Source organism: Erpetoichthys calabaricus, chromosome 1 (genome assembly GCF_900747795.2).
Source record: "Erpetoichthys calabaricus chromosome 1, fErpCal1.3, whole genome shotgun sequence".
In the NCBI taxonomy this organism is placed as follows: Eukaryota; Metazoa; Chordata; class Cladistia; order Polypteriformes; family Polypteridae; genus Erpetoichthys; species Erpetoichthys calabaricus.
In genome coordinates this window covers 72,570,045-72,590,649 of record NC_041394.2, presented here as the reverse complement: position 1 = coordinate 72,590,649, position 20,605 = coordinate 72,570,045, and the positions used below count along the sequence as shown (strand labels likewise).

At 38.5% G+C, this 20,605-nt stretch overlaps 1 protein-coding gene and 1 non-coding gene across 2 annotated transcripts in view; both read left to right on the top strand.

Moving 5' to 3' along the window:
- Nucleotides 1-20,605, top strand: part of LOC114645807 (alpha-N-acetylgalactosamine-specific lectin-like) — a 66,769-nt gene that overhangs the window by 17,571 nt on the left and 28,593 nt on the right. The gene's annotated exons all lie outside the window — the stretch shown is intronic.
- On the top strand, nucleotides 2,367-2,449 carry trnal-uaa (transfer RNA leucine (anticodon UAA)). The gene has a single exon. It is a non-coding gene; the product is annotated as a tRNA-Leu (tRNA).

The window sequence follows — 20,605 nt, the reverse complement described above, 5'->3', positions numbered from 1 at the left end:
TACATGCATGTTGATTTTCAAAGGCTCTACTCCACAGTTATGGTTATGTCACTTACTGTATGTTGGATTTATTTTTTACATCATAAATATTTAAAATGGGTCCTTTGACTTGTATTGAAGAATGCAGACACTTCTTGATTGTTGGAATCACAGCTCAAACTTACATCCCCCTTCACCCTGAATGCTACTAAAACAAAGGGTGACTTTTCACAAACAAGGGCAAAGCAGTTTTCAATGATAGTTGCCATATGTAGCATGGACTACCTAAAAGAAAGAATAATCCACACAGTTTTTAGTAAACTTTTAATCACTGTGCTAACACATATAATAGATATTATGTAACTGTTCACTAAAACATTTTCCTTCCTGATTTGCCTAACATGTCCAAAATAAGCCTAATCATAAGACCTGTAGTGTATATGCTCATATAACTTAGTATAACCATTCTTATTTTTCATGGTATCATAACTGATGTAAAATAGAATGCTATTACCAAGCATTAACAGAATTTCTAAGTACCAAAGTGGTTATAGCATGTTGATGAAAATGCTGTTTTAAATTAAAGCCTGAACAAGATGACTGTTTTCTATTCAACATATAAAATGTTTAGTAAATAAAGAGAGAGACTAAATACAATTTATAACAAAAATAAAAAACACTGAAGGACAGCTGAATAACCAAGTAAATCTAATTTAACTGGAAGTGCCATAAAGTGTTTTACAAATAAACCCCATACAACATAAATCTACAAAGAGGAAGGCCCAATTGCAGTGGTGAGATGGAAGCAAAGCTAACATATTGGATGAATTGGTAAATTCAGAGCAGAGCTTTTAAAAGTGAGTAGTCTGGATTTTTGCACAATATGATAGAGTTACTACTTACTACTGTCACAGAAACATCTTCAAAGGACTGCTGAAACTTACAAATGTAGAGATAACAGTTGAAAACCTAAAGAGAATAATAAGTGGAGTGTAAGCAAAATGTTCTGATCCACCAAAAAATAAGGTTTACTGAACAATGCACAAGATGGAAAAAAGGAGGTACCAGATTTTAAAAAAGAAAGTGAAATCCTGATACTCAATAGACCCTGACTAGTACCGTGTTAATATATTAAATACTCTGTGCCTGGTGAAGTAGCTTAAAACATACCACAGTAACACACGCATTGAACCCTCTGCTGAAGAAGCATCGTTGCGCTGTTAAAAAACTCGGCGATAAAAAAAATTACAGTTATAAAGAAATAAATCCTTTTAAATCAAAAAGGAGGGTTTCTCTGAGCTCTATTAAGCACGGCCATTCCTTTCATTACTAGTTTAATAGGTTCGAGAGTATAAATATGGAAGACACGCGCAAGATCTCCCTGGTACCTCAACAACAAATGGCTCAATTGCAACAGGAAGCCCCGGCTTCCAGCAACCTTTTAAGCACTACAGAAATTGAACTGGATAAACAAATGAAATTCATACTTGAAAGCAGTGACTTGAGCGCAGATGCAAAAGTAAAACTTTATACGACCATCTTGCAAAGATACCTTACCTTTGTGAAAAAAGCGGATAAAGAAGCCGGCACAACAGTGACAGGGAATTCGCTTTTCTTCTCAGAATACGGTCAGAAAAATGTATGGATAAAAACTTTTTAAAGTATAAAGACGTAAATAAAAACAGACAGCCTGGTCGAGACAAAAACTAATTGATTGGAATGTCTGTTTCGGTAACAGAAAAAACTAATATTGCTTGCTTCAGTAATATAAACATTGTATTTGTACATTAATCATCATACGCATAGATAGATAGATAGATAGATAGATAGATAGATAGATAGATAGATAAGAAAGAAAGAAAGAAAGAAAGAAAGAAAGAAAACATTTTTCTAATAAGATAGTGAAGACGCACCATTTTGTCTTTCGGCGATATTCGGAGTCATCTTTCAGTATTATCGGCAAGCTGTGTAATGGACCAGTCTGAACGCTCATTTATATATACCAAAAAGAGCGGTATTTTTTTATAGCAGACTTTATAATAAGGAGAGTGATTTCTTTTAGCAAATGTGTGCCCTTTGACCCGTTTTAAGACCGCTTTACATTTACAACAGGAAGATATGAACTTATGTTAAAGGCCTGTATGTGTGAACCTGTTTCTTGTGTCAGCTGCCCAATTACACATATCAGCAAAAGAAAAGCTAATCTTACATAGAGTATTTCACATAATGTTTGATTAGGGCACACAGCTGTGTGCTGTGAGAGTCGCCCCTTCTGGCCTCCCTCGTTTGGAATAGAAGATGAATCTCCACCTGTTTTGGAAGGAACTGAAAGAATGATCACAGTTTTCATGGAGTGGCGAGGATTTATTAAAATGACTTTTTCTACCATCAGAATGGCCGAGTGGTTAAGGTGTTGGACTTAAGCTCCAATGGGCAAATGCCAGCGTGGGTTCAATCCCCACTTCTGGAAGCTTTTTATTCAAGTGTGCCCGTTCACTCTGTGTGTCTGGGTACAGCTCTCACCTTTAGAAAGTTAAGCGAAATGCTTCCGCAATGTGGATCCTTAGCTCAGCTGAAAATACATACATAAATGTACTTGATTATTTAAAATGTGGTGTATTTGATAGAAAAGGGTTTGTTTTAGATAGATAGATTTTTATACGTATCAAACGTGATTTAAAAGGGAATTGCTGTATACTATTTACCTCAGTGTGATTTTTAAAAGGCTTATATCGAACTAGTTATCTCGTGCTTTACATGCAATACCTAAAATCCTTTACCTTCAAAAGTTAAAAACCACAAAATGAGAGTCTGCTTTCTCAGTGAAAAAGCCCACAGCAGGGGGGTAGGCATGCTCAGGTTCTGCCAGATTCAAGCTACAGGAACATGCCTGCTCTCTCTCTCTCTATATCCATCCATCCATCCATTTACCAACCCGCTGAATCCGAACACAGGGTCACGGGGGTCTGCTGGAGCCAATCCCAGCCAACACAGGGCACAAGGCAGGAACCAATCCTGGGCAGGGTGCCAACCCACCGCAGGACACTCTCTGTATATATATATACATATATATATACACTGAGCCATGAGCACACAGAGGCTGTCAGCTTACCTTTCTGTGAAATGGCTTTCTGTGAAATGGTGAAGGCTGTTTTGCTCGAAGTGCGACTTACAGAGAGCAATCAAAAGCAGTTTAGATTGAAAAGGCTTTCCTTTTTTACAAATTATAAAGCAAAGGTCATATAGATATTTTAATCTTGTGATAATATTAAAATAATAGTATAAAATAATAATAAAAGTCGGGAGTGGCACAGCAGTATGTAACAGTGGTAAAAGATATGCACAAGGGAAGTGTGACAGTAGTGAGGTCTGCAGTTGGAGTGGTGGATGCATGCAAGGTGGAGGTGGGATTACATCAGGGATTGGGTCTGAACCCTTTCTTATTTGCAATGGTGATGCACAGGTTGAGATATGAGATTACACAGGATTCCCCACAGACTTTGATATTTGTGATTAACATTGTGATCTGTAGCTAGAGTAGGGAGCAGGTTGAGGAGACCCTTGAGAGGTGGAGATATGCTCTAGAGAGGAGAGGAATGAAGGTCAGTAGGAACAAAATAGATGTTTGTGAATGTGAGGGAGGTGAGAGGAATGGTGAGGATACAGGTAGTAGAGTTGGTAAGGTGGAGGAGTTTAAATACTTGGGATCAACAGTACAGAATAGCGGGGAGTATGGAAGAGAGGTGAAGAAGAGAGGACAGATAAGGTGGAGTGGGTGGAGAAGAATGTCAGGAGTGATTTGTAACAGATGGGCACCAGCAAGAATGAAAGGGAAGGTTTACAAGATGGTAGTGAGACCAGCTATATAACAAGGGTTGGTCAGAGAGTAAGTCAGAGAGGAAAGATTGCGTTGGTTTGGACATGTACAGAGGAGAGATGCTGAGTATATTGGGGGAAAGATGTTAAAGATGAAGAGCCAGGCAAGAGGAAAAGAGGAAGGCCTAAGAGGAGGGTTATGGATGTGGTAAAAGAGGACATGCCGATGGTGAGTGTAACAAAGCAAGATGCAGAGGACAGGAAAATATGGAAAAAGATGAACCGCTGTGGTGATCCCTAACAGGAGCAGCCAAAAGAAGAAGAAGAAAAAGTGCAGCCTTATGACTGTGTGACAGTTATTTTTGCAGCACAAAAACTTTCAGTTCTAATGTGCAATGTTACTTGTCTATAGACAGCTTCATCTTGCCAATAAAATAGCATTGGAGTTTTTTACTTTTAACAAGAAAGAGGGAGATGGATATGTCATATTTTTCCAAAAGTGTATAAACACATGAAAATCATAAAGAAAACGAATGCACCTACATATTTTATAATTGTAGAGGTGGGAAGTTGAAAGATTCTGTGAGATTATATTATTCTAATATTTGGGTCTCTAATATTTGTATTATTAGGGACAAATTTATAAGGTCCCAATTTAGTACGGTGAAATTCTTACTTGCACATGCTTGTCAACAGCAACATATTCAATATATCATTTCAATTTTGCATGTTTTAAACATTATGCACTGCAGTTTACTCCAACAGTATATGGTAATTTATTATTTCTGTTATATGCAAATCCCTAAATGCCAAAATGTGTTAATATTTTATATCTATTAAGAAAAAAACTTGACACTTCATACTACTTAAATTATTTTTTTAATTGTGGAAATGGTTTTCAAGTGTTTAGAAGTCTCTAAGGTCCTAAAAGATATTTCCTTGATGAAATAAAGAGAAGACAATTACAGAGAACCCAGCTGCTCCTTTCAGGTTACCAGCAAATTCACATGACCACTGCTTGTGACACCACACAGGACATGCCCCCTAGTGACACCTGGAATCACAGCATCAATTGGAAGCCAACATGCTACTAAATAACGAAACACAAAGAAATTAACTTTGTGATGTACCAGTAGTAAGGGAAATCTGATCAGTGCCCATATTTATCAAGTATCTTAGAAATACTAATTGCAATAAAAGTCTGACTAGAATAAGAATTTATCCTACCTCAGAGTCGGGCATGAAAAGTCGGGGGTTGAGGGGTTGGAGTTCACATTTGAGAATGAAAGACAGCAGAATTTTACAGCACCCAAGCCACAAAATGGCACTCATGAAGGTGTTTTTTAATTTCCTTGGAAATCATGATGACAGTTTGTAGTTTTCTAATACTAACACTAAGGCTTCACCACAAAGATAAAAATAATAATAGTAATATTCAAAGTAGAAAGCTGAGCACTGGCTGATGGGTTTGAAAAATGGGTCTTCAGCCATATCTTCTGATGGTATCCTTTATATCCAAGAAGTTGACATCCATGAAGGGCATGATTATGTTCAAATTGAAGGTTTATGCCACTGTCATGGAGTACTCTATGTGTGAGTCATGTACTGAACAGTGTCACTTCACAACAACATCAAGATTAAAACATTTTCCATCAATGACCACTTGTGTTTTGATACTGTGATATCATTTGCAATTCACATATGCATGCCCATCCACGCTTAGGGCAATGATCTTTTTGTGTGTGCCATCAATTATACTAACAACTCCAGTAAAGCAGTGATTTGCATGAATTGCTTTAACATTACCTCACATGGAGATGTGGGGAAATATATACATTTGAATATTACCTCAAACTTTATAAGGGCATGCAAAATTAAAATAAAAATGGCTGGTTTTGACATACTCCAATCATTACTATTGCAAAGCTTCATTTTCCTTTTGGCCACAAAATGTAATGTTGCAAACACTTAAATTCCGGCTGGCAACTTTGCATAGATGGAGCAATCACATGGCTTACAAGATTTGTTATAAATATTATTCTGTCTCTGCCAGATCAACATCTTTCACAAATTCATTGTTATCTAGTGTTTCCAAAACATTCTGCCTTACCCAGGATGTGTGTGCCAATCTTTACCTGAAAGCCATCTTTTGGAAGCTCCTAGCAAATTAGGGTATCTCATGATCTGGTGAAATCAGGAGTAGTTTCCTAATCTGAAGAATTGATAAAATGCTATTACTTGTACTCTTAAGAGCAGGATCAAATGTGCATCACTCATATTTTTGTGCCAGTTAGAACTGTTTGCTTACTAAATACAGACACTCCATTTTTCAGCCCATACCTCAAGAATGAGGTTAGTTTAAACTCCATCAGCTGTACAACAAAATACAGCTTTCTCCGTCTCCACTGGTCTGTCTGTAGCCAGCTGCAATACAAGGCAAAAAATGTAGAGACTGGCGGACTGATGGACATGAGTATGTGAAAAAGCAGTTGATTTTACAGTCTTTAAACTTAGAAGTGATGATTGTCAAAGACACATAGCTTGTCCAACATTGCAAAATTTTTATTCAAGTCTTTTACAGAAAAGAAATAAATTTGTTGACGTGGCATAATGAAAGAGTTGCTGCCTCGCAGGAAAGACACCAGGATTCACGTCCCAGGTCCTCCCTGTGAGGAGTCTGCATGTTCTCCTCATGTCTGTGTGGGTTTCCTCCCACAGACCAAAGACATGCATGTTAGGTGGATTGGTGATGCTAAACTGGCCCAATGGTGTGTTCACCCTGTAATGGACTGTTCCTGCCTTGCACTCTGTGATTACTGGGTTGGACTTCAGCCCCCCACAACCCTGGTCAGGATAAAGCAGGTTAAAATAGGATTGATGGATGGGTGTAAATTTGTAACTTGTATCCATTTTCCTTTCAGGTGCTGGAGTTTGGAATGACTTATCATGCTCTACTGAATTGGCTTATGTTTGTGCCATTTGAGACTGCATCATCAACTGATATTTTTTTTAAAAAGTACTTTTGCTGACTATTTAACATCAAATTAATTCAAGTACTTTTTGTCTTTTATATATTAAAGAATCCTATAATTCATGGATACCTGAAAATGTTTGTTTTACAACATACAATAAAGAGAAAATGTGCAAAAGATTTTTGACTTTTTAAATTTTTCTCTTCACTAAGATCACTAAGTGAAATCACTAAGAAATCACAAAGATTTCTCCGCCGCCTACTTTGTTTAGCCTTTTAGTCCAGTTGAAGGTGTCTTTGGCAAGTACCTACTTGTTTCTCAAATTTAAAAAAGTGCCCAAACAGTTTAAATGTTTAAAAACAAAAACAAAAGTCTCTGCAATCCCACTAGGCCTGCCTAAATACGTAGTTTAAATAGACCCTTCTGTCAGTTTCTCACCTCCCCAGGACATGGTTATAGATGGGTAGTGCTGCCATCTCCTCTAACATGTCATCTGCCCACCCCAACGTAAAATCAGTCAAAATAAAGTTTTAGCTTATTGTTGTATTTAGTTGCCCTCCCTAAATATCGAAATGCCAACTCCAAGATGACATCCTAGTCACACCACTGGACCTTCCAACATCACCCATATTTCCATTTCCTCTTACCTTTGGCCTCCTGCCTATTTGCTCATTAGCTTTTTTCCCAGCTCAGCTGCTGACTTCAATGTTGGTGCATTGGCAAGGTTAAGCCCACCTCAGGCCAAACTTCAACCACCAGTGGAATCAAGGGCAATCCTTGATGCGGTTCACTCCCCAGTCATATCATCCTCTTGATCACTTAACACTGTATACGACATATTTGGAATTATTTGACATTTCTTTAAATGCACCTTGGGGCTGTCACAAAAAGTAATTTCATTATGTTACACAATGACAATAAAGTGCTTGAACTTGAACTTGAACTTGTGGTCTTTGAGGTCCCTCCAGCCATGGTCCACAACCTACTCAGACCTTCAAGGCATCATCCAGGTGGCAGGGTCCCACCAATCCCTAGTGTTGTCTCTCTGAAGAGCTGTCCTCCTTAGGGTCAAGCATGCCTGGGATTTTTAAAACTGTCTCATCTCTCCTCTGTAACATTGGGCCTACATTTAGCGATTTTTAGAAACCACAGTCAAATGACTACTCACACTGCATGACCGTTTCACCAGTCGTATGTGTTCTCAAACTGTTTGAGCATGCTCAGTTTGATTGACACGCCATGACATAGGTGCTCAGGCTATATGTATACATGGCCCTGGCAGACAGTTCTACCCATTCAAGAAAACATGATGGCCACAGGATTCTCAAAATTTCAACAAAGAACTACATTGCTGACAGTTGCTGTACTGTGCTCTGAAAGTACAAAGAAAAGAAAAAGACATGGACATGTGGATAGGTGAGAAGACAAACACAATATAGTGTATCTATTTAAAAGAGAGAATTGGAGGTACGTAATCTATGCAATTTAATGCTGCGTACGTTTATTTCATGTTCTTCCTGGTGATTACATCTTGCCTGAAGAAGGGGCCTGAGTTGCCTCGAAAGCTTGCATATTGTAATCTTTTTAGTTAGCCAATAAAAGGTGTCATTTTGATTGGCTTTTCTCTACATTCATAATGGCTAACACGGTACAACACCCTAGTACTACGTTCTTCCAGTAAACATTTCCTAAGATTCTTTTGTCATTGACCATTTAGTCTTATATGAGTTAGCTTTTTGAAATCAAAAATATAAAAATAAGCCTGACAATGGTAAAATCCATTTTCAGACTAACCATTTAATCGAAAACAATGGTATCCCTTTGATTTTTCTGGTTTGCTTCTTATACCCACTGAAGTTCTTCTTTTTTAACATAAGGTGCTGAGGTTACTTAGTAAACTCTGCATTTCTTCAAGAATCCACTAGATGGTGGTGTGTATCCCTGCACTGATGAATTCAGACATTATAAATTTTAAGGATTTGCCCTCTAAAAGTACATCATTGGCCTGATGTCTGTGAGAATAAATCTCAGGCTTAACTTAAAGACACAAAGAGTAAACTGTTAGAATAAAAAGCACAATGATAAAATGGGATAGTGGCCTGAAACTGATTAATCATGTCACCCAGAGCTTTATGGGTGTCCTCACACCTCACTACTATGGATGGCCTGCCCGACTCAACTGTCCATAAGCTGTAAAATTGACAGACGTTCTTATTTTAAAAGTGACTTGAAGATTTCGTGCTGCTGGGTGTCAACTGAAATGACCAGGGGTTTCTGTTTTTAAAGCATTTACGGACTTGCCTCATTCTAGCCTAGTAAACACCTGAGATCACCTGATTCCCACAGATTTATCTGGATGTTGGTTTGGGACATTCATATTCAAACCTCCTGTAAAACACACCATTTATCTCTCTCTTACATTTTAATTGTCTATTTTCTAATCAGTTCTTTTGTACCTGTTACCCTTCTTCTTCCATCACTTCACCTTTACTTTTGTAGACGCTTCAAACTATGTTACCTTGAAGTGTATCATGCACTACATGCCATCTTGATCTTTTGGATTATTTTCTTTGTAAATCACCTTGTGAAGGTGTGCTTCTCTGTGAGAACCAATAAGTAAAATAAATTCTAATTCAGTAAGATGTAATTCAGACAGTGTCAGTACATATTAAAGTTCTACCAGTCAGGCTGCCATAGTTAAAGACCAGATGAGACAGGCTGACACTGCCAGAGTGGTAAAGAATTCCTCAAAACTAATTAGTTCAGGGTTAAAGAGTTAGGTGAAGGGCTGCGAGGTGTGACAGATCGTGTAGGAAGAGATACAGCAACATGGGGACATGTTACAGTGTGCTTATTTCATGGACAGTGGTACCCAGACAATCTTTAAATAGAAGCAGGGGAGGATAAGATGACATCTAGAAGGGTGGCTTCAGGTGCTGAGAAGGACATCCCTGACCCCAGCCTTGTATTGTATATTTAAAATACAAAACACAGTTCCTTTTTTAAAAATACATCTCACTAATGAAAAATCCACTGATATAGTTAAATTCCAAACCTGCTTTTTTGACCCTATAGTCATGAGCAGTTGGAGCCTGCCCTGGTAAGATCACATATAGTATATAGCAGGAATCAACTGTGTTTGCAGCATTCTACAGCCACACTCAGTAATATCAACCACATGAGACTCAGATATCAATCGAGCATGTAAGACAAAGAGTGCTAAAATTGAGTGCTGTGTGGTGCTGCTGAGGATGTAAGCCATCGCCACACTACTGTTACATGAAACTAGCCAAGCCCATAAAGGGCTTTGTTTCTAAACTTTCTGAACTAAGAAATGCTGTTTCAAAGTCAGAATTGGAAATGCTTATTCATTCTTTCATTTCCTCACGACTTGATTACTGTAATGATCTCTTTACGGGTTTGAACAAGTCCTCTCTTTCACGTCTTCAGTTAGTCCAAAATGCAGCTGCCAGGCTCTTGACTCGCGCTAGCCGGAGTGATCATATCACTCCCATTCTGCACACACTGCACTGGCTCCCTGTGTTTTATAGAATTCATTTTAAAGCTTAGGTACTTACTTTCAGAGTTTTGCATGGACAAGCTCCTGAGTACCTAACCAGCCTGCCCCAATGCTATACAGCTTGCCGGACTGTTAGATCTGGGCAACAGGGCCTTCTAGTTGTCCCACACACTCGGCTAAAGACCTATGGGCCTATGGAATAGCCTGCCTTATAGTCTGCATGCAGCTGAGTCTATTGATTCTTTTAAGAAACAACTGAAAACATTTCTTTTAAACAGGCTTTTAATTAGTGCTGAATTGTTCTTGTTTGTTTATTTATTATTTTTATTGGTTTTGTTTTAACTGTTGTATTTGTACTGTATTTGCTGTTCAGTGCTCTGTGACCTTTTGTCTGTGAAGGGCGCTATATAAATAAACTACTAACTAACTAACTAACTAGAGTCATAAAGTGTAGAGCTAATTAAAAAGAATTACCCAGGACAGCGGGATGTGCACCTGAAAAAGTGGAGGTATTACTTTGGAAAATGGAAATGTTTCAATGCTTATGGGATTCTTTGTTGTGGTGTCATTACTACTGAATACTGACTGACTGTTGTGAGCTGCATTCATTGGCAGCAGCAGCCAAGTCAATTTAAGGCAAAAGAATTTTTTCACATTGGCATTCACTTCAGTACACACACATATAATGTATTCTCTTCTACAGAACACACTCTGCATGAATACATAAATTGAGTTATGATGCAAGAAGCAATATGAATAATGCACACCAAACAGCAGTAATCTAGCACAGAGAAGTATGCAGTACCTGACGATGCAGAGCGTTTAGATATGTATACTTAGCTAATCCAGTAAAACACTTGTGTAAAGGAATAGATTTGCTGTTTACTAATTTTTGTGTTGCAGGCAACTTTTGAGTTTGGCTCAGCAGCACCTTCTAGTGGCCACAACTGATGTGTGTAGTGTCCAATTGATACAGAGCTGCCAGACCTGGGGCCTCATGTATAAACGGTGCGTATGCACAGAAATGTTGCGTACGAATGTTTCCATGCTCAAATTGCGATGTATAAAACCTAAACTTGCCATAAAGCCACGCACATTTCCACTGTACCTCATAACCTGGCGTACGCAAGTTCTCTGCTCGGTTCTGCAGACTTAGATCCACATTCCTTATGCGGCTTTATAAATACACTGAAACTAACTGTATATTGTTTATTAGTGTAATGCATCTGATTGTAATTAACCTGTAGCAATATAATGGTCCAGGGAATAGCCATAGTATTCCAAATACCATAACTGCTTTAGCGTTGTTACTCTCATTGCACCTTCTTTTTCTTCTTTCAGCTGCTCCCATTAAGGGTTGCCACAGCGGATCATCTTTTTCCATATTACTCTCACTGCACCACTTGTAGTATTTATATTACTGTATCTGAGTTTGGAATCACAGCAGCAGCTGATCGGAAAGAGAATTATCTGTATACAGCATCAAGCACACTCTGCTTCAGCCCTGGCAAAATGCTTCAGAGCCTTTCCTGTACGGACCTCGCTGTTCAGAAACAGTTTCATCCCAAGAACTTCAAACGCACTCAATCAAGTGCTCCTTGTAGAACTGTTAGTACTTATAAGTACAATCACCTCACTGTAAACTTGCATTACAGTTATAATATTGCACAACCTGCGCCACTTTATTACATATGATAACGGTATCATTTTTAAGATGAAATGCAGCAAAATATATTGATTATATTATACAGATTATATTAAACAGATAAAACTTTAACTTCATTTAAATAATCTATATTGTTAATAATCAAACATGTGAGGACACGGTGCCGCAGCGCTGGCTAGTTCACGGATTATTCTATACCTTGTGCTTTATTCTTGCTGGTGCTGGCACGACAGTGGTAGGAGAGATAGATAGAATAATTAAACACGTACTACGAAGATATTTCAATGTTCCTTAAACATTTTGAAGAAACGTCGTTCCAAGCTTACAGATGGCTTAACATCTATTACAGAGCTGATTGTGTGGCGATTGGGTATTTGGAGAAAGAAAAGTAAGGACAAGAATCGGAGATTAGTATATTTGAAAGAGACAGTACTGCTGCGATAAATTATTTCATTGAAGGTTGTGCATGGCGCAGCAAGCATCTTGCGTGAGACATGAACAAGCACTGTGCCACCATGTTCCTATGTTTATTAACATGCTTTCATTCCTATCATCATGAAAAAGATATCCCGTATACATCTCATTATTTTAATTATTCAGAGAGCTGTAATATCACAAATGTAATGGATTCTGTGTCCTGTCGGAGAAAGAGAAAGCCCGTTTAAGAAGCAGGTAGTGATTCACACACACAGAGCACATAGAAGATCAAATACAGAACAAAGCATTTAACGTGCTACTTTAGTTACGATGGGATTTGAGAAATTAGTAAATTAAATGATTTTAAGATGAAGTTTATGATGTTCTACTTTAATGGCAAAATAAACTACGTGATTAAAGTGGAAATTTTGAGATTAAAGTTGACATTTCGTGCTTTTTTCCCTCTGTGTGCGTATTTTTTTTGTCTGTACCCTAATAAGCTTTCATATGACACTCTGATGGTGGGCTACAGCTTGCCTTTTCACGGCGAATTTGATGTGTGACTTCTTTTTTATTTCGGGCACTGTGCGACTTTGTGAACTTGAGCTTTCAAGTTTCTCCGACACTCTGTCACTCAATCAACTTCCTTTTGTTGTTTATACCACTGTTTAAACCAACAAATAGCACGTTTTTCTTTGCATCCACTTGGTATTCGCTGAAATTCATATATTTTCCCCCGTGCTTTTCCCATTGTCTTTTCACAGAAGGCTGAGCTTAAGGGCTATTTATATTGATTTGCATATTCAAAGAGGTGTAATTCTGGGAGGAGTTGGGGCGGGACAGCAGGCGCGTGCACGTGCGTTACTTTTCACGCTGATCGGGATTTATGTAGTGGAAGAACGTGGAAGTTTGCGTACACACAGATTCCTGCATCTGGATTTTTCTGTGCGTACGCACATTCCCGCTTTTGTGCTTACGTCATGTTATAGTGTGAGTTCTACGCACAGCGTTATACATGAGGCCCCTGGTTACTTACTGTACCTACCCAGTAAAACTGTCTCATAAAGGAATAGCCTGCATATCAGCTCAGTCTGTGTGGCAAAGTCTGAACACTCAGATGTTGTTTAGTGAGGTTGAAAGAAAAGTGTGGCATAACATGTCAGCTAAGAGAAAAACATTCATTTGAGAGCAGCAAAACAATACAAGCTTTTATTGTATTAAAACTATTTAAAAACAAAGGTTTTTAACTAGTGAATATCATTCTGTTAAACATCCAAATTAATTCTGTTTTGTGCCTTCTACATGGGTAAGAGCACAAAGTCTTTTTCTGTAATACTCAAGAGGGTTGGAGAACACATTTAGAGGAAGTGGGTTCTGTAAGCAGATTGTTTCCATATCCTTCAAGCCCCCCAGTCTAGATTACCAGACTGCCTTTTTCAACTCAGGTCATAGATTTTCAGTTGGTTTGAGGCCAAATGCTGAGATGGCCATTGTGAAACATAGCTTTTCCTTTCTGCCTATTATCTTTGTTAATTCTAAAGTGTGTTTAGGGTCATTTCCACAGTGTAACTTCATTATGTGACCAAAGTTGTGGGCTTGATACTTTGTTACTTGATACCTTGATACTTAGAGTCAATGATGACATTGATCTTACTAAGGACTCCAATGCCAGTAGCAAGAAATCAACTCCAAAAATTCAGTGATACATGTCCACATTTTATAGTTTGAATGAGATTATTTTCTTTGTATGTGTCCATCATCTGATTCGAGACCTACGGATGTTGTGTGGTATTTGGCACACTTCTGACATGTCTGTTGTTATCAATATGTTCTTTCTTATTCTATATATATTCTATACTAGCTGTGTAAGCCCGTGCTGTAAAAAGCCCAGGGTCCTAGAAACTATTGAAATCGTCAGAAAAAAACCCCTGAAATGTAGAGATGTCAGGTAATTGAAAGGAACTACTCAGGGCATCTCTCTCCTAGGAGGATTCATTTTGCCGACGTGCTCACATCGCTTGTGCATTAGCGGCAAGAGGAAAAGTAAAAGGGATACCATTTTGCCAATGTTAAAGGCTAAGTGACTCTGTCTTTCTTCTGAAGTTTCATTTTGCTGACATGCTGGCCTCGCTTGTGTTATTAGCGGCTAAGCAAGTTTTCTGTTTCCTCAGAGGCGGAGCCCTTACCCCTAGTCCACCTCTCACTTCTGGGCTGGAAAGACACACACACTTCCATGCATAGACGTTTATATATAAGATAGCCTTTTGATGTTGATGTGTCATTTCTTATACTCCATGATGTCATGACACTTTGATGCAACCAGACACTGCTGTTCTCCACCTCGCCTCCACCATCATTTTACTCACTGTGAGTGGGAAACAAAGACAGACCCCTAGCTGTCAGGGAAGGTAATTGGATACTTTTGAATTTCTTCATAATTATCTTAATAATATTAGGTAGTGTATAAAATACATTATTTTATTAGAGCTAATCTAGTGAAGGTCACTAGTTATTTGTATTTTGTGATTTTGCTGTATGACCATATTTTCTGAAGTGTTTTGCTTCTTTTTATATAGTTTTCTTTTTCTTAAGTACAACTCACGAGTTATTCACTGAAAACTAATTTTTTTTTCGTTGTTTATTGTTTTTTTTTTTTGTTCAGCTTTACTAAAGGTGCTCATAAATCTTTAATGCGTATTTTGTGCAGAAAATATATGGTTAAAATGTTTTAATTTATTTCCACATATTAAATCAATTGCATTGTACAGTATATTTAAAATATTTTGCAATTTTGAACTATGTAATTTTGTTGAGGTAAATTTGTGTGAAACATTGTTTTAATTTATTTGATGTACATTATTAAGCAGTAATTTTAGTCTTGCACATAATCATGCAAATGGTCTGATAAAATTAATGAATGTGTTCTCAGGTCTGAATAACGGTGAGCACACAAATGTCCCTCCAGCCTGCTTGTCCAGTTTGGTGTCACGAGGAGCCAGTCCTATCATAATAGCATTAGGCACAAGGTGAGAACAAATCCTTGACAGAGTGCCAGTTCATCACATGGCACACTCATGGACACACTCATGACCACTCATGGTGGGCTAAGTTAAAGCTGCCCGTCAACCTAACTTGCACTTATTTGGAATGTTAGATGAAAACCAGAAGAACCAGGGAATAATAAATGAGGACAAAGTGAGAACGTAAAAACTCCATCTTAGACGGTGACTGGGCCTGAATTCAAACCCAGGACTGTACCACTGGGCAACACATTATATTTGCTCTCAGTTTTTATAAACATCTATATTTCATGTAGGCTCCTGCTCCCTAAAATGCAAATTAGGAAACACTAAAATAAGAAAATGGACAAATGGATGGGAGATATGGACAAAATTAAACATCACTAGTGAAACACATGGACTTATGGTCCTAAAGTAAAATGAATAAAACAAACCAGATTAAAGTTAAGAAGCTGTTGATACTTCTTAAGTTTTCTAAACAGTTGTTTCTTTCCGTTTCTCTGGAAGTTACATGTTACTACTTGTGTTGGCTCATCTAGAACAAGCTTAACTTTTCTATTTTGGCAACACACACTTATTTTCAAGACAAAACAAATCCAGCTTGACATTGATCTCATCATTGATGTAACTTCGCTAATTAGTGGTTTTCAAATAAACATCAGTTTGAAGATTTAAAAGCAATGCTTTAATGTGGTGGAAAGTTTTGACTATTTAACAATCTTTTTGATTGCCGCCGTGTATTTCTGTCTCTGGGACGTTTTTGCATTCTGTATCCTGGACTTTGTCTTGCATGCCTGTGAACCATTGCGTTTGTCTGCAGCTCAGTTGATCTATATTTAGGATTACTTTTGCTTGTCTGTTTGGTTCACTGTCGTGTCATTTTATTCTTTGTCGTTCTTCATCACTTAATTAACTTAATTAAAGCTAAACAGATGTTGCTGCTCTTCTTTTTCTTTCTGCCATTATAGAGGTTTTAACTTGGCTTCTCTATCACTTTTCCATAAACACACGACCATAGGTCATGGCCACAAGGTTGCCAATACCTAATTTTTTTTTATTTTCCAGAATGTGCTCATAATCTTTTGATCAAGACAAAGATCAAGGTTCTAGCCCCAGTAGTTTGTGAGTATCCCCATGACAGATGGACAGACCTTAGTGTTTTATATACTGTATATTAAAAGGAAGTTGATACTTTGAAAGCTCAGCCAATGATAAACACAAATTCAAAGAATTAAGAGGGGTTCCCAAACTTTTTCATATGACTGTATATAGTTAATTACATATTTATATATTATTTATTTAATGTGTCTTTTATAAAATATTATACAGTATATAAATATAAATGAATTAACAATGATATCCTGCATACATTTACATAGAGACACACATCCTTTTTAATGCTAAAAGCAGGAAATCATCAGCAGAGACACAGAACGTGGTTTATAGCATACCATGTGACTCATGCCCAGTGGTGTACGTGGGACAAACGTCAAAAACACTCACAACACGTAAAAAGGAACAACGCAATGCTGTCAGAAGGAAGGACCCATGGTTTCTAATTTTCCTACATACAAATTCGACTGGACACACATTTAAATGGGACTCAGTACAAGTAAAATTCAAAACTAATACTAAAAGTGTCAGAGAACTGGCTGAAATGTGGCTATCCAGTTAAAAACACCATTAACAGACATCTGGACATGAACCAAGCATTTGCAGGCTTGAAAAGAAGAACATGTATATAATGAAAAAGACTTTATAATCAACACCCTCCAAACCCCATCTCATTAAACCCTCCCTCCCCACATCCACCTACCCTCCCCTCCTTGTTTGCTATATATTGCCTTGAACTCCTGTATGTGTAATTCATTTTTCTCTGATGATGATTCCTGATAGGAGTCAAAAGCTTAGGAATAAAAAACTAAATTTAAGATACATGATTCATTTCCTCCGTTTGTGGGTTTCCAGCTACATATATGCAAACCATATCACAGACCTTTAGTTCCATACACACATACATATATATTTATCAAAATAATGTATAAATTATTAAATTATATATTTGTGATACAATATGACCTCCAGACTTCACATACACACCAAACACTAAAGAAACCAAATTAATCAAAAGAATCGATTGACTTAAGCTGATTGTTTGAAAGAATCAAATCATTGAAGTGAGTCAAAAAGCCCACCACACTAATATCAGAACACTGAACAGATTAAGTACTTCTGGGTCAAGTGGAAGCCCCACAAAGTAGGGACAGCCATTCCCTGCAGCGGCACTCACTGATCCCAGCAATGCTGCCTAATGGGACTACATCTCCCAGTACGCCCCATGTGTGTGTTTGTGTGTGTATACTGACTCAGGAATGCTGTCACCCAGCGCACTGGGGAAGCATACAGTCTTGGAAGGCTGTTTCCCCATGTCCATCCACCACACTGGTCCCCCAGAAGGGCATGAGTTTTCTGTCCAAACCTGCTGGGATACCAGTCCATCAGTTCATTCTTCCATTTTACCATGACAGGCCAGCATCCAGGCAGAGACAGGGAATGCCTTGCCTCTGACTGCCCATTATGCTGGCCTCCCAGCCAAGAAAGGGTACAGGGGTCCATCCCAGGCAGGATACCAATTCATCCCAGCTGCCCGTCACATTAGACAGTGATTAGGTGGGGGATATGGCCCACTTCCCAGCACTACTGTGCATCCCATGAAAATGTTAATGCTATTTTTTAAGGTTTTTGTGATATTCCAGAAGAGAAAATGAAAATCTGCAATATGATGGACTGCTTTACCATAGCATATTCTGACTGAAGCCCAATGCTGCTTGGATTTGATTTTAGATATGTTTGGATTGAATGGAAATTCTCTTCATAATTTTAAATACATCAACCACATCACCTTTTAATCTCCATTTGCATAAATAAAAAGGCTCAACTCCTTCAGTCTCTCCTCATACTTTACACCTCTTTGTCCTGATATCAGCCTAGTCACTCTTCTCTGGACTTTCCTTAGCGTGGCCACATCTGAAGGCTCCACTACAATTCCTAGGTCTTCTAATCAAGTGTATATTCTAGTTTCATTGTGTATTTAAATCTGTATGATAATACATACTGTATAGTCTGCATTGGCGTCTGTAACAAACAACTTACTTAATGCTTTTAGATGAGATCTGTCTCATCTTCCACTGAAAGAAGACGTCCATTCAAATTCTTTTTACATGAATGGCCATTTCCCACCTGTTCTGTTTTGCCTGTCTTTCCTAAATAATGTGTAACTATCTACAATATGTTACACTCATCCCCATCTTTGTTATTTAGCTCTGTTTCTGTTATCTCTATGATATCATAATTAAGTGCAGCTACAAACAACTCCCATTCACATGATTTATTCTTGATATGCCTAGCATTAAGCAATTTAATTAATTTTACTTTATCTTTTAAATCTTATACATTTCTATGTATGCTACTGCCCATCCCTGCATGTGAGGTTATAAACTTAACTTGTGATAATCTTCCTGAAAACCACCCCATTCGCTAGTGTAAACAGACCTTGACTAACATATGTGGCGGGCAGCCAGGGTTCATGACCTGCCGGGACACCCCTTCGTTATATGCCCCTGGACGCTAGATGGCTGCCCCCCTGGGTTGGAGCGGTGCCTCAGTTTCCCACAGGGCTCCATGGGAATTGGAGTTGGGGGCAGCCCTGTTGGGTCCCGCAGGTGCTGCCAGGGGGGGCTGCAGCTGGAACTCCTGAGCCCTTCGGGTCAGTGTTTTCACCACACATGGAAGTGCAGCTGGAACTCAGCAATTAAGCACCTGGAGCACTTCCGGGTGAAGTATAAAAGGGGCCAGCAGCCACCACTCGAGGAGCCAGAATTGGGAGGAGGAGGACGAGGTTGCCTGGGAGGAGTGGTGGAGGAAGAAAAAGAGTGCTTGCTGTGTGTTTTATTTGGTGTGTTGTGCTTGGGACTGTGTACTGCATGTGGGATATGGGGAAGACATGCACCCTCAGGTGAAGAAAAATAAAAGAGTTTATCTATTTTACGTGTGCCTCCGTGTCCGGTCTGTGTCGGGTCGGGTGCATATATAGCGCCTTTTCACACATACTTAAAGGCTTCCCCTGTAAATGGGTGCCCTTTTATGGTGGGAAAGGTCCTAATTGTTCCAGAAACAGGCCCAATATCCCATAAACCTATCCACCTCTATTTTACACCAAGGACTGTGCCACACATTAAGCCTTCTGATCTTCTCAGACTTACTTGGACTGACATGTGGCACAGGCAGAACTTCTGAGAAGACCACCTTGTCAGTTCTGCTTGATATTTTAGCACTGAACTCTTTATATTTAAACTGTAAAACTGAAAGACTATCCTTATGTATGTGATTTTTCCCAAAATGGACAATAACATTTGAATCCACCCTACTTTGGCCAAAAGCCTATCCACCCTTCCAGGGAGGTCTCCTACTTCTAGACCTGGAATTCAACACACCACACAAGATTCTATTTTTCTGGAGCAAACTTGCACTTCAATCCCCCTAATCACTGAATCCCACCACTGTCACTGCCTCTCTCTTCAATAGATACAATAAATACGAATATGTTTAAGACACCCACCAATTATCAGAAACTGCTTTTAGAGTCATTTGAAGCCTATGCTGGGAGAATCAGACACAAGTCAAGCAGTGACCCCAAAAGGGGCAACTAAATATTTTTCTATGTAAATCAGCAGTCAGGGTGTCATGGCTGTACACTATTCTGAGGTGCTGCCATGCTGGTGATTCTAGCCCATTCCCAACGTGTAGTTTACAGGTTCTTTCCTCTTGTATTGTGCTTTCTTATCAAATAAAAAAAGTGTGTCTCACCCGGGGCTAGTTCTCTGTCTGTGACTGATGCTAGGAAGATGATCTTCATGTAATGCCAAGGATGAGATTGGAGAAAATTCAGCTAAAACGAAACACTTCAACATGCAAATACAGCACCATTTCATGATTTTGAATTAAACAAAGATAGATACACTTGGTGTGATCTCACATCTCCTGTGGTGTACACACCCATGACACAGTTGACCTTTATCTTTTTATGAGTATTTAAGATAGAGGTGATCCTTTAGTTTGTTTGAAGGCCATGGTACCATATGTTTGCTGAATGTTTACTTGTTAGGAGGTCCCAACTTTTCAAAAAGAAAGACGTTTTAATATTCAGCACAGTATA